The sequence below is a fragment of the Sarcophilus harrisii genome, chromosome 3 (assembly GCF_902635505.1).
Source record: "Sarcophilus harrisii chromosome 3, mSarHar1.11, whole genome shotgun sequence".
NCBI lineage: Eukaryota > Metazoa > Chordata > Mammalia > Dasyuromorphia > Dasyuridae > Sarcophilus > Sarcophilus harrisii.
The window spans coordinates 158,558,202-158,573,940 of record NC_045428.1 but is presented as its reverse complement, the minus strand read 5'-3'; positions in this window follow the sequence as shown (position 1 = coordinate 158,573,940).

The window sequence follows — 15,739 nt, the reverse complement described above, 5'->3', positions numbered from 1 at the left end:
GGGAGAATGAACTGGACTGCTTTCAGGAAATTGCAAAGCTCCTTAGTGAACCAAAACTTCTCTCAGAAAAGACTCATTTTTCAATTAACAATATTGTTAAATGACATGAAACATTAAAGATAATATCCAAAGAACCAAATTTTTTCACAAAAAAATACTAGAAAAGCAAAAGGTGAGTGTGAGGAGAATACAGCATAAGACAAAGAAGAAACTTTAACTGAAGTAAAAAGTGTCAACAAGGAAGCATATGATTGACTCGTCATGTGGGGAGAATAGAAGCATCCATCACTAATGTCCCCTTCCAATTATCAAACAAGACCTCCCCTTTTCATTTCCTTTTTTTAATTTCCCCACTTCTTCACCTACTACCTTGCAAACTGTTCTCTTTATGGAAGACCATAGAAGTCATCTCTCACCTACTCACCACCCCACTTCATTCCCATACATACTCATTCTGTGCCCTTGACTTGATCAGGACACGTCATGGATGTTCCCCTGTGCCCTTTACCTTCCCTTTCAATGCACCTTCTGAGTTTTGTAATTTAGTTTCTCAGAAAACATTTATTGATCTATAGGAGAAGTATTGTTTCTAACTCCTCTTTATTGTTGACCTTTTTATTTGTGTTTTTTCATTCCTATTTGATTTCAGATTTGCAAGGTAGGTTACTCTGGGCTGCAACTTGAGCTCCACTGTTCTTTGGAATACATTATACCATTTACTTTTGAATTTCCTGGTGGTTTCAGAATAGTCTTGTGTTACTTGGATTTCTTTGTTTGGCATTTACATCTCCTCGATGCTTGTCAAAATTGTTGTTTCTGAAATTAATTGTTAAATTTAACCATTACATAGTTTAGAGTTTGCAATATTTTTCCCCTGTAGATTTATAGTTTCTTTGCATTTATGTTTCCTTTTCTGTGTTCAGAAGGTCTGGACAAGTTTCATGCATTATTTCTTTCATTATGGCATTCAGGTTTTTCAACTCTTTCTGTTCTAGGATATGTATAAGTATTAGATTGTCTCTATGAAATCTGTCTTTGAGATCAATATGTTTTGAGCAGAATTTAATTTTTTCCCAATTACATATTTGCCCAATTACATTGGCATTCAATTTTATAAGATTTTGACTCCCAATTTTTTTTCCCTTCCTCTTCTTTCCCTTCCCTCTGCAAAAAATGGGAGGCAATTTTATATATAGGTTATTCATGTGTTAACAAATAAACATATTTCCATATTAGTCACAATTGTGAAAGAAGAAACAAATCAAAAGAAAAAAGAAGAAAGTAAGTGAAAAAAGTATACTCTCAATTTTCTTGTTGTTGTTGTTGATTGTTTTGTTTTGTTTTTAATATGAATGGAGGAAGCATCTTCCTTTGTGAGTCCTTTATATTTCAATCATTATGTTACTGGGAAGAGCTGAATATCAATTATCCTCACACAATGCTGTTGACTTTGTGTACAATGTTTTTCTGGTTCTTCTCATTTCACTTTGCCTCAGTTTGTATATCTTTCTAAGTTTTTCTGAAATCTGCCTATTCATAATTTCTTATTATACAATAGTATTCCATTACATTCATACACCACAGTTTCTCAATCATTCCTTGATAAATGGGCATCCCTTCAATTTCCAATATTTTGCTACCACAAAATTTATTAATTAAAGAATGGCTTATATTCTTAAAAATTTGACTCAGTTCTCTATATATTTGAGAAATGAGACCTTTGCATTAATTTTGTTTACACAAAAGCTTTTTTAATTTAATATAATCAAAATTATCTTTTCTTCCATTTTTTAACTTATTCTATTTCTTGTTTGGGAATGAATTCTTCCTTTCCCTATAGATCTGAAAAAAATGACTATTCCTTGCTCTTACACTTTGTATTTTCACAGTCATTATAATTAACTGCATTTCCTATCATCTTATTTTTCCTCCTGTTTTTCTTCTCCCTTCTTTCACCCTTTCCCTCCTTACCAGTGTTTTGTTTCCCCTGATTTTCCTTCCCTTCTATAAGTCTCCCTTGATTTAATCTCCATCTCTCCTGCTTCCTGGTCAGATAAGATAGATTACTATATCCAATCAATTGTATATATTAGTTTAAGTCAATAATGATAAAAACTTTTTTCAGTGACACAATGATTCAAAACATATAAAAAAGACTCAAGAAGGAAAATGCTATCCACATTCAAATAAAGAACCAATGGACTCTGAATGGAGAAAAATATGAGATTCAAAATCTTGTAAAAATTTTATTGATATGCAACTGGGGAGAAATAAAATTAAAACAATTCATCAGCAGCCACAATAGAGGGGAACAGACATGTCTTTATCTGAGCTCTTCTTAGTATCTCTCAGATCAATGATAGATCAAGATTATGAACTGATTTTGGAGTGACAGAACTCACAAATATTTGGAGGGTAACAAATTTCCAGGAGAAGATATTTTAGAAGAACTTCAGAAAAGATGTGGGTGGCTAAGTGCAGATATAGGGCAAGGACCTAGGGTGGTGTGGCATCCACACATCAATTTACTGGGAGGCTCTTAGCCAAAATACAGAAGTGTTGGCTGCTCTGTCCTGGCTGTAAGCTATTGGATCAGCAGATTAGCTATGAGACATCCAACACAAATATGAAAGGCAAATAGTGAGCCTTTGAAACCTAGAATAATATAGAACTTGGCCACACTAACCTAGCAGCAAAAGAAAATCAGCAGCCTTGACTGCTGCTCAGGGCAGCATAAAGCCATTGTCACCTGCAGAGGAAGGATGGGACAATCTCCCCTTTACCCTAAGAGCAGACCTAAAAATTAAAAAAAAATCTTTTTAAAAAATGAGCAAAAAAAGTAAAAAAGAACTCCAACAATAGATAGCTTTTATGAAGAAAGAGAGCAGACCTCAAACCCTGAGGATCCTAAAAAGAAATTGTCTCCAAATGAAGCCCCAATGGGTGATATGAATTGGTCTTCATTTCATAAGGCTCTTTTGGAAGAATTCATACAGGATCTTAAAAGAAAGTTAGAAGAAAAATGGGGAAAGGAAATCTTTGCAGGAGAGTTTGGGAAAAGATACAGAAATTATCTGAAGAAAACTCCTCTAAAATTAATTTAGTGATATGAAAAAAGATCATATAACTCCTTATAGTAAAGATTTGAGGACATGGTAAAAGCATATAACTCCTGGCAAGGCTTTCATTTACTTTCCCCATTTTTCTTCTAGCTCTCTTTTAAGATCCTTTCAAAAATTTTTTTTCTAGGAGAGCCTTGTGTGATGGGGACCAAGTTATTTCACCTTTTGGAGCTTCATCTGGAGACAATCTGCCTTTAGTCTCCTCAGGGTTTGAAAGCTGTTCTTCTCTTTCACCATAAAAGCTGTCAATTGTTAAGAGTCCTCTTTACTTTTTTATTCATTTTTTTTTTAAGTTAAGGTCTGCCTTTAGGGTGGGAGAGGTTTTCCAAGCTATCACAGCTGCACTAAATCAGTGCTGATTCAATTCTGGTGCTGGGTCTGCCACATGAAGTTGTCAGCAATGTTCTGGGACTCTATGCTGTCTGCCCTGGTGTTTGTGGTTAGTTGCCTGGGCCTTGCTGTCTCTCTTCCGCTTCTCATTGAAATAGACTTTCTCTGGTCTCTGGTCTTTCTCTGGTCTTTCTTGAAATTGAAAATCAATTTTTTGTTCAGCTCTGGTCTTTTCTTCAGAAAATTTTGAAAACCTTATATTTCATTGAGTAACCATTTTTTGATTTGAAGAATTACGCTTAGTGATACCAGGCAGGTGATTCTTGATTGTAGTCTTAATTCCTTTGCCTACCAAAATGTCATGTTCCATGCCCTTCAGTCCTTTAATGCTAGAGATGCTAAATCAGATGAAATCCTTTCTAAGACTCCTTGATATTTGAATTGTTTCTTTTTTGCTTCTAAGATATTTTCTCCTTAACTTGAGAGTTCTGAAATTTGGCTATAATGTTCCTGGGAGTTTTCCTTTTTTTGAGCTCTTTCCAGAGGTGATCAATGTGTTCTTTCAGTACCTATCATACCCTCTACTTCTAGGATGTCAAGGAAGTTTTCTTTGATAATTTATTGGAGCATGATATCCAGGTCTTTCTTTTGATCATGACTTTCACATAGTGCAATAATTCTTAAATTATCTCTCTCAGATCTATTTTCTATGTCAGTTGTTTTTCCAATGAGGTGTTTTACATATTATTTTATTTTTCATTCTTTTGATTTTTTTTATTTGATTCTAGATGTTTCATGGAGTCATTAGCTTCCATTTCTCCAATTCTAATTTTTATTTAGTCATTTTCTTCAGTTAACTATTTTATCTTCTCCATTTGGCAAATTCTAGGATTTTTAGGAAGTTCTTTTCAGGTAACTTTTATACACCCTTTTCCATTTTTGTGCTTCGTTTATCAAAATATTGCCTTTTTCATGATTTTCCTACATAATTCTCATTTTTCTTCCCAATTTTTATTGTATTTTTCTTATTTGAACATTAAATTCCTTTTTGATCACTTCCAGGACTTCTTTTTTGATGAGAACAATTCATAATTTTCTTTGAGGCTTTGCATGTAGTTGTTTTAACATTGTTGTCTTCTTCTGAGTTTGTGTCTTGATCTTTCCTGTTACTATAGTAACTTTCTATGATCAGGTTCTTTAAAAAAAATTTTTTCTTCATCTTTTCCAGTCTATTTCATTATTTTTAAAGTTGACCTCTGTTCTTGTGATGGGAAGAGAATTGTTTCAAGTTTTTTTTATGCTGGGAACTGCCAGTCATGGCTGCACTTGTGCTCTTCAGAGATCCATGGGGAATTTTTGTGCTGTGCCAGGGATGCAAGGGTCTGGTGCCTCGCCTGGCATTATGCTGAGATGGAGGTGGAGGTAGACGGAAACTCACTTTGTCTTGTAGGTAGCAACATGTTGAGGTCTAGTGCTGATATCTACATTTTTTCCTAGTGTTGAGCTAGGTTTCAGGGCCTCCCATTGTCTTGTTGAGGTGGGACCTATTACTGGTTTGCTGGGATACTATCTGCCCTATACTGGATTCCCCCTTTACTGAGAATGAAACATACCTTTTCTGCTAACCTTCCAACTTCCCTTGGTCTAGAAAATTGTTTTGGCCTTTTTGTTGGTTCTGCTCTTCCAGAATTCATGTTGTGAAACTATTCTATATTGGAGGTGAATATGAGAGAGTTAAGATGATTTCTTGCTTACTCCACAATATTGATTTCAAGAAGTCTTGAAGCTGAATTTTAACTCATGTCTTCTTGATTCTAGGCCAGGGTCCTACCCAGTGTGCCATCTCTCTGCCCCACAATAGCCTTCTACTGAGTGTATCTGTATCAGTTTCTCCCCACTCCAATGATCCTCAACTCAACTATCAAACTGATCTTCCTAAAGACAATAAACGCCAGGAGCTCCCTATTACCTCCAGAAATTAACATAGAATCCTCTCTTTGTTTTTTTAAATCATTTATATCCTAGTCTCTTCCTATCTTTTCAAAATTTTCTTATGCCTTAGTGCTCTCCATGATCAAGTGACACTTCTCTCCTGGATATTCCTCAAACATAATATTCCCCCTCTATATAATGAGTGTCCCCATGTTTAAAGCTCTCTCCTTCATCAGCTCTGCTTCCTGACTTCCCTAAAGTCTCTTCTAAAGACCTTTTTTTTTTAAATAGGAAAACTTCCTTATCATCTTTAAACTTAATGCCTTCCCTATCTCCAATTTATCCTGTACATATCTTATTTACACATAATTATTTGTATGTGGTCTCCCCATTAGGTCATGAGCTTTTTGGCAATAGGGACATTTCTTCCACTCTCTGGAAATTTAGAGGTCTTTAATGAATGCTTATTAACTTGACTTCGCTCATCTCCTATTCATGAAAGTGATCAAAGGCTCCCTTCTAGCAATATCACATTAACCCACGCTTTCAACCTATTGTTTTTTAAACTTCAAGCAAATGATATTCCATGATTTTTCATACTTGTTCATCTTGATGATGATGGGGTTAGGTTGGAAAATAAGTTGATGCTAGATAAGACAGGTCAGCCAAAAAATATAGAAATATTGGTTTGAAAGAGATCTTCAGAATTGTCATAATTCACCACATTTCATCATTGATGTAACTGTATTCCCATAGCTCTTCCAACAATTACCATTTTCTTCTTGTGTCATATTTTCCAATTTGATACATGCTGGGTGTAAGCTTACAGTTACAGTTGTTAATTTGTATTTCTCTTTCTATTAATGTTTTGATGTCTTTCTCACATTATGGTGAGCCAATATTTCTTCTTTTGAAAATTGCTTGTTTATATCTTTGGATCATTTGTCTATTGAGGAATTGTCCATGTTCTTATATATTTGTATGAGTTCCCTATATATTTTGGTTATCATACCCTTATCACAGAGGAAAGAGAAATAAAAGAAAATATCCCCCCCAATTTACTATTCACTTCCCTTGATTTAGCTTATGCTAAAGCTTTTCCAATTTGTGTAATCAAAAATTGCCATTTCTCTTTCAGCCATTCTCTCAATTAGTATGATGTTATTATTCCCTTCTTTGCGGGGCTCTCTAAATCAAGAATACAAAAAAATCAGTCTGATATCTTCCCTGGTTTACTCATCTTTCCAGTTTTAATTTCTGAAGCTCTTCTTGTGGAAGAGCAAAATTCTGTTTCACAGTTTTTGTTGTTGGTTTTTTAATTTTGTTTTTGCTTTGTTTTACTGTTTCTTACTTCGTTCTTTTGATTTTATTTATCAATTGAAATTAATAATTAGAGAATCATCAAATAAAATTAGGTCTGTTATTGAATTTATCAAGGAATCTTTTGTGACACTGACATTTGTTAGTGAGACTCTCTGGACATCTGCTTCTTTTACACACATTTCCTGAGTTTAATGACTTGGGCTCTTTTAGTTTTGTCAATGGTGTGTGTTGCCACATTTCAATACTGAGACAATTTATTTTCCCTTGGAAAAAAAAGTAGGGCAAATTTATTAAGCTTGAAGAATTAAGATATACATGGATAATATTGATGCAGTTTTAGCTCACAAATATTTAGATCATTTATCAAAAAGAATTAGTTCAATCAAGTAACTATTTTGCACAAAGAACATTGCTTTAATGACTTTTACTAATAAATCACACATACACACACACACACACACATACACACCCTACTCATGAAGAAAAGATATATGCAGAAAAGGAAGATAAACAGGCCTAAGGATAAAGAGAAAGAAAACTCATAGATAGAGCAATAGAATATTATAATATTATAGTCTAATGTGGAGGTTCCTACTTTCAAGAAATTTTTCAAGTACAATAAAAGTTCCTTTCTCAAGATGACTCTTGCTAGTTCACATAAAGTATTTGATTAAAGTAGAAAAAGCTAGATCATTTTTGAGCTCCCTAAAGCCTCAAAAAATGACACCCCAAAGAATGAAAAATGGAGTAAAAGGCAAGGGCTCACTGAATTCTTATTCATGCAAGAGTAGAGAAAAAAGACAAAAAAGATCTAGAAAACCTTATAAAAATAAGAAAGAATGTCAATATGGAAATCATAAGAGTTGAAGAGAAAACTGCTTATACTTTCCATTTTTATAGCTTTAGTGCATTTTTATCAATATGCCAATTAATAGCCTAACATATACATGGAAGGATTTTTAAGGTAATATTTTGCTTAATCAATGTTGTTTTTTTTGGTAAATAATAAATAATAAGTACAGTTGGATACTGTATTTTCTATATCTTTCAATCAACATATAACTATAAAGAAATGAATATGTAAATTATTATAGTAACCATGTATTTGACAAAACTGAATGATTGAGATGATATAGCCAAATGGGTTTGTTTCCCTGTCACTAATGAAAAAAAAACAGTTTGTTATAATATTTTGGATGCCTGCTCCAAAAAAGTGATATGATACCTGTCAGACACTTCTACTCCTTTGCAATAATGGAGAGGTCCATAGTGTATAACATTGCATGTAATGTAAGATTTTTAAAAATATATTAATTGACTTAGAAATTCAGTTGAATAGAAAGGATACATAAGGAAATTTAGTTTGTAAAAAACCAAAGGATATCGCTGAAAATATTTTTTATTAATTTTTGTCACAATTTAAGTTCTAACTATCTCTCTTCCCACTCCACACTAGAGAAGGCATCATTCATTTGACACAGACATAGAATATGTAAAAGCATAAAATGCATACTTCTAAATATTATTTCTCTGGAGGTGCATAGTGTCTCCCTTCAAATGGGCTTTGTAATTGATTAGAATATTTATACAACTCAGAATATTGTAGTCACTCAATTAATTCTTCAAAGTATTGCTGTTACTGTTATACAATGTTCTCTTGGTTCTGCTCATTTCACTCTTCATTATTTCATTCAAGTCTTTACATGTTTTTTAGTTTTCTTAACAATTTATTTTTACCAAATAGGAATTCTTATCCTCAAAGCTCAAATCTTCAGTTTTGTCAAATACATGGTTACTATAATCATTTACTATCACACACTGTACATCTTTTCTATTCCACTGACCCACTTTTCTATTTCTTAGCCAGCACCCAATAATTTTGATAATTATAACTTCTTAATAGAGTTGAGACCTGGTACTGCTAGATCTTATTCTTTTATTTAAAAAAATTCCTTTAATATACTTGATATTTTGTTCTTCTAAATAAATTTTGTTTTTTTCTAGCTCAATAAAATACTTTTTGATAATTTAATTGGGATGGTATTGAAAGAGTAGATTAGTTTAAGAATTGTCATTTTTATTACATTGGTTCTGCCCACCCATGAACAATTACTACTTCTCCAATTACTTAAATCTGACTTTATTTCTGTAAAAGATGTCTTATAATTACATTTAATTAATTCCTGGATATATTTTGGCAGATAGATTTTCCAGCAATGTATATTGATTTACATTCAGATTCCATAGTTCTTTCTCTGGATGTGATAATATTTTCCATCATGGGCCTTTTGGAATTTTCAGAACAGCAAAGTCTATCAGAGGTAATCACCACACAGTATTGCTGTTTCTATGTACAATTATCTCTTGCTTTTAGTCACTTCACTCAGCATCAACTCATGTAAATCCAGTTTTTTCTGAAATCTGTTAAGCAGCCTATTTCTTGCTGTTAATTTTATGTTAGAGTCAAAGTTTCATTTTAAGGTGTGGAGAATAATGTCTCGGGCTTCAGGATTTCTGCACTACTGTTGCCTGAGCTCTCTCTGGGGCTCTTTGACTTCTCAGTTCTTCTAATGTCCTATAATTTAAGGCCCAGGTATGGGCACTGCTTCTCAGGCTTAAGCCACTATCATGGTCACCAGCAATGCTGTCAACACAATTTCTTTCACTCCTTGCTGTCCCTCTAGTAGCTATAAGATTTGCCTTACCCTCTGCGCTGGAACTGAAACCAGGGATTGTACTCTTCTGTAAGTAACCCCAACCAGCAAGGACCCTGCCTCTCTCTCACTGAACTCAACAATGTGTACTCACTTTTCCTTACCTATATCTACAGCCTGGGACTATATCTAGTCAGTCCACCTGGGTCTTTATTCAGCATCATCAGAGAGCCCTGAGATCTTTCCCTGATGAGTTGCCTGACCCCTACACTATCTATGAGGTAAAAGTTTCTGAAGTTAAGGCTGTCCCAACCCAGCTCCTCCTAGGACTTGTGGTATCTGCCAGAAGGTATTTGTACTTCAATTGGATCAGCCTAGCTTGGAGATCACTTCTGACCTAACATCCTCCCAAGTTGTCTTAGGCTAAACAACTGCTTTATTCCAACTTTTAATTATTCCTGTCATCCAAAAGCTCACTTTGAAGCATTGTTTTAAATTATTTTGGGGGGAATTAGAGAAATCTAGGTAATTTCCTGTCTCATTCCATCATCTTCCGAAAGTACGTTCAAAGGAAAACATTTTTAAAAATTAAAGATATAGTTAATAATTTTTATTTCTCTACTGGATTTCATGTCAAGCTTTTTACAATCTCATATCGCCACATTAATTTTCACTGTTTTATGTGATTATATACTGCTCACTTCCATCATTCTCTTTCATAAAGTTTTGCAAATAAGAAAATAAATGTCCTTTGCCCTTGGATGCTGTATTACTATTCTTAACAAGGACATGAAATATTTTCTGCCTGAAATGATTTCAAGACTGTTTTAGCCTTTCATAGAAAATATTAATATTTTCTGGTATCATATTTTCTTTTATCATTTATATTTTTTATTATAAATAGCTAACATAAATAAGTAAAGTGGGCTAGTTTTCATTGCTTGCCATATCTTTATCTATTTCTTTTTTTTTCTAATTTTGTGTTAACTTTGAGCCTTCTTCTCATGTTGATCTTATTTCATAAAGCATATAGATGTGCATAGAGCATAGGTCAAGTATGACAGCCCACATTTTTGGAGTCCTATTCCTTGGACTCTTTTTTTTCCCTCTAGATACTGAGGTATATATTCCAATATTTTCACCATCTTTCCCTTTGCCTATATAAATAGTAAAGTTATTGATGATTAAAGTATGTTTTGATTTAATATATTTTCTTATGATCTTAAACAGATGCTAGCACATAGGTTCTATTTATCTTTATGGTGTTCTGTTTCTGTTTATTATGATTACTTCAAAGAAATTTGAACAATTGCTCAATGAGATGATAATCATATTGGATTTTTTTTTGATTCATGGCAAAACCAATTCTTAAAGTTTCTTTATTTGTCTATCCAAAAAGAAGTATGAACCATCGCTATGATAGCTACCATTTCCTTTTATCTTCTAGAATCATATGTAAAAAGATGTATTAAATCAGTTCTTCTATTAATATGTTTACTCATGAGTCATTGGTCAAGGGTTTTATATTTAGAATATGCAAAGCTAAGTAAATATTATACATACTCTTAAAACTTTTATTCTTAGCATTCTTTTCTCTTACTTCATCTTTATCATTATAGAAATAAAAGAATGATGAATAGGAGTGTCTTTTAAAATTTTTGTTCCATTGATGAATTAATCATCTGGTATAGTAGTACCTAGCAACTTGTCATCACTTGATTGGAAAAGTCACGAGAAGTGGTGAAAATAAGGAATACTAACCAAATTTTTCCAATAAAGAGTACATCTTCAGTCTTCTACCTAACCATCTCTCTCCCACCCTATTCCATAAAGGGCCAAGTAAGACTGAGCTGTGGAGAAACAAGGAAGCCCAACCCAACTGACTCCTCCTTTCTTGAATCAACCCACTTTTTTAAAAAGAAGAATCAAAACCTTTATACTCGCTCCACTCTGAATTGTCCAAACTTCCTTTGGGAGGGTGTCTTGATGTGAAGGCAGAAGGTATAATCCTGAACCCTCTGTTATCAAGGACTCTGGATGCTTCCTCGGTCTTGGGGTTGTTAGAAATCCTGCATCCTCCAATGATGCTGCTGATGGAGCCATTACCATTGCTCCTACTCCTTTTTTTTCCAATAGAGTTTTGTTTTGGTTTTTATTTTTTTTTTAGTTTCTAAGTTTCCACTAGAGCCTAAATAAAGCATTATCTTTTGTCCTTTGTTTCCTTTTCACTTGAAAAAGAAACAAAAAAAGTCTTTTCCCTCTCAAACAGAGCTGATTGATTTTTTTGATTTTTTTTATACATGACCAAACTGTTATTTTGCTGTACAAAAAGAATCAGACTCTGAAATATTGTATAATTAGCTTGTGAAGGAAATAAAAAAAAATGCAGGTGGGCATAAATATAGGGATTGGGAATTCAATGTAATGGTTTTTAGTCCTCTCCCAGAGTTCTTTCTCTGGGTGTAGCTGGTTCAGTTCATTACTGCTCCATTGGAAATGATTTGGTTGATCTCATTGCTGAGGATGGCCAGGTCCATCAGAACTGGTCATCATATAGTATTGTTGTTGAAGTATATAATGATCTCCTGGTCCTGCTCATTTCACTCAGCATCAGTTCGTGCAAGTCTCTCCAGGCCTTTCTGAAATTATCCTGTTGGTCATTTCTTACAGAACAATAATATTCTATAATATTAATATACCACAATTATTCAGCCATTCTCCAACTGATGGGCATCCACTCAGTTTCCAGTTTCTAGCCACTACAAAGAGGGCTGCCACAAACATTCGTGCATATACAGGTCCCTTTCCCTTCTTTATGATCTCTTTGGGATATAAGCCCAGTAGTAACACTGCTACATCAAAGGGTATGCACAGTTTGATAACTTTTTGCATTGCTCCTACTCCTATTGAGCATGCTGGTTGTTCTATGCCCCTTTTAGTACTGCCAACTGATGAAGCATACAGCCTCATCATTTCTGGCTCCAACCTGACAGTCTTGCACACAATTGCCTTTGCTGGGGAGAAGATGCCCATGAAAGCAATAGCAGCAAGGGTGGGACCTGGGCAGTAAGCCTAGCCAACTTCATATCCCTGCTGCTCAACCAATACAACACCTATGTGCTCTGAGTGCCAAGCAAGCGTCAAGCAATGAAACATTTTTTTTTTCTCATCACAATAGGTCAAATACTGCATTCTATCAGCTTCAAAACAGAAAAGTTCTGAGGTATCACTTTATCATGTTGAAAATGGCTTTGATTATGGGTTCAATTGACTATGTTTCTTTGTATCCCTCCCCAGCTTCCACAGAAGACCAAACTAACTTGACAGAGATTTTGCATAGTACTTTGCAGATAATACTGTAAGTGATTTTAAAATACTTTTTTGTTCATTAGAATTAGCAAGAATTTGGTCATCAGTTCATGTAACATTTGAATTTGTCATTTTATCTCTATTGCCTAATAAGGAATCTGAGGGGTTGAAATCTGAATAATTAAAGGAAGTATACATACAGGTGAAATCACAGATCTTTTGAAACACAGAAGTATGAAGTGAGAATAGTCAGGCTTTGGCAGTATGTACAGATGTGAAACAGAGGACAAAAATTTTAAAACTGTGTGACAGGGGAAATGTGAATGCCAATCATAAAAAAAAATGTTCTCATTAAAGATTTGAGAGATGAGTAAATGATGAGCCTCAACAGCATAATTATTAAGTATTAGCTAACCAAGAACACACAAAGGACAACCTAACCTTGAGCAATCAGATTTGAGTAGTACATTTTGATCTTTGAGATATTGTCAATCTTATGAGGGAACAAAGCTGCAAAAAAGTAATTGTGTAAAGCTTACAAATATAACTTTTCTTTCTATATAAAGTTATTTTATTCTAATTACATGCAAAAACAATTTTTAACATTCATTTTAAAAAATTTGAGTTCTTCACCCTTCATTGAGAAAGCAAATAATTTGATACAAGGTATACAGGTGCAACTATGAAAAAGCATATTCCATATTAGTCTTATTATTAAAGAAAATAAAAAGCAAAAGGAAAAAAGAAAATTGAGGAAAGCTTGAAAAATATGCTTTGATTTGCATTCAGTCTTCATTAGTTCTTTCTCTGGATGTAAATAGCTTTTTTTTTTTTTCATCATGGGTCTTTTAGAATTGTCTTGGATCATTGAATTGGTGAAAATAGCTAAGTCATTTTACAATGGTATTAGTACTGTGCACAGAGTTCTGGTTATGCTCATTTTAATTTTACACAAATTCAGATAAGTCTTTACAGGCTTTTCTGTAAAAAAACTTTTCCCCATTTATCGTTTCTTACAGAACAATAGTATTTCATAACAATCATGTACCATAACTTATTCAACCATTACCCAATTCATGGGCATTCTGTTGATTTCCAATTCTTTGCTACAATAAAAACAGCTGATCTATCTCATCTGTCTGTCTGTCTGTCTCTACCTATCTACCTCTATCTAGCTATCTCGCTTTCTATCATATAGCCCCTTTTCCTTTTTTAAAAAATCTCTGCAGGATAAAGACCTAGAAGATTTCATTGCTTGGTCAAATAATATGTATGGTTTTATAGCTCTTTGGGTATAATCCCAAATTACTCTCCAGAATGATTAAATCAATTCACAACTCCACTTACTGTATTAGTTTCTCAATTTTCCCACATTTGTCATTTCCCCTTTCTATCATATTAGACAATCTTCTAGATATGGGATGGTACCTCAGAGTTGTTTTGATTTGCATTTCTCTAATCTATATTAATTTAGAATACTTTTTTTCATATGATTATAGGTAGCTTTGATTACTTCAACTGAAAATTCCCTGCCTAAAATCTTTTAATCATTTAGCAATTAGGAAATGACTTTTATTCTTAAAAATTTGACTCATCTTTATATATTTGAAAACTGAGGCCTTTATCAGAGAAACAGTGTGATCATTCTTATAGTTATGATTACTTTATATTTCTCCCCATATTTCTCCCTCCTATCCTTTCATCCTGTCTATCCTTAACAGTGTTTTGCTTCTGACTACCATTTCCTTGCAATTGATTTTTCATTATATCAGTTTTCTCATTCTCTTTTTTCACTCCTACTTTCCTGTAGGATGACAAATTTCTATGCATGTTATTCCTGCTAAGCAAATTCTGATGAGAGTAAGGTTCAAACATTTCTCTACAGTTTTCTGCTTTCTTCCCTTCCAATGTAAAAATTCTTTTAGGCTTCCTTTATATGGGAAAATTTACCCCATTCTCCTCTCCCTTTCTCTTTCTTCCAATGCATTATTCTTTCTCAGCCCCTTATTTTTAGATATCTGGATTCAGATACTTACCAGCTGTGTGATCCTGGCCAAGTAGGTTAACTCTTTTTGCTTCAGTTTCTTCATCTATAAAATGAGCTGGAAAAGGAAATAGGCAAACCATTTTAGTATCTTTACCAAGAAAACCTCAAATGGAGTCCCAAAAGTCACTGAAAATGACTAAATGACATTTTTATAAAGATATCATTCCATTATATTCAAGTTAAACTTCTTCCCTCTATGTATCCTCATTCTAACTGCCCTAAGTTATTTTCAGTAATTTTTTATATAGCTTTTCCATTTGGCCAATTCAGGTTTTCAAGGCATTCTTTTCTTTATGGGACTTTTGTGCCTCTTTTGTATTTGGCCTATTCTATTTTAAAAGGTTATTTTTGGGGGATGGTTTTCTTTTGCACCTCTTTCACCAAACTGTTGACTCCTTTTTCACTATTTTCTTCCATCACTCTCATTCTTTTTCAATTTCTCCCCTATCTCTCTTATTTGGTTTTTAAAAATCTTTTTTGAGCAGTTACAGATGTTTTTTTCTGGGAGGCTGAGATTAACTCACATTTTTCTTTGAGGCTTTGGATGTCTTTGTTTTCTTCTCTGGAATTTGTATCTGATCTTTTTTTTTGTCATAATGTTAACTTTTCATGGTCATGTCCTTTTTGTTGATGTTTTTGTTTACTCATCTTTCCATACTATTTTTGCCTTTTACCTTGATATTGAAGTTGATATTGCTCTAGGGAGGAGGGGGCACTGTTCCAAGCTTCAGGTTTTTTTTTATTCAGATTTATTCAGAGCTAATTCTGGAGTCTGTGAGTTTTCAGTTCCCCCAAGATGGTATGATCTAAGGAATGGTATGTTTACTGATCTCCTGGCATATGCTCCTATATATGAGCAACCACATGTATTTTTCCATGCCCTGTTACAAGTTCAGGTATCCTAATGCTTCTCAGCAAAGAAGTGGGCTTTTTATCCAACTCTCAAATATCCAGGATATTGGTGGGAAGGGCTTTGTAGAAGGGATAAAGTTGTTAGAGATCATACATAGATTACTAAAATT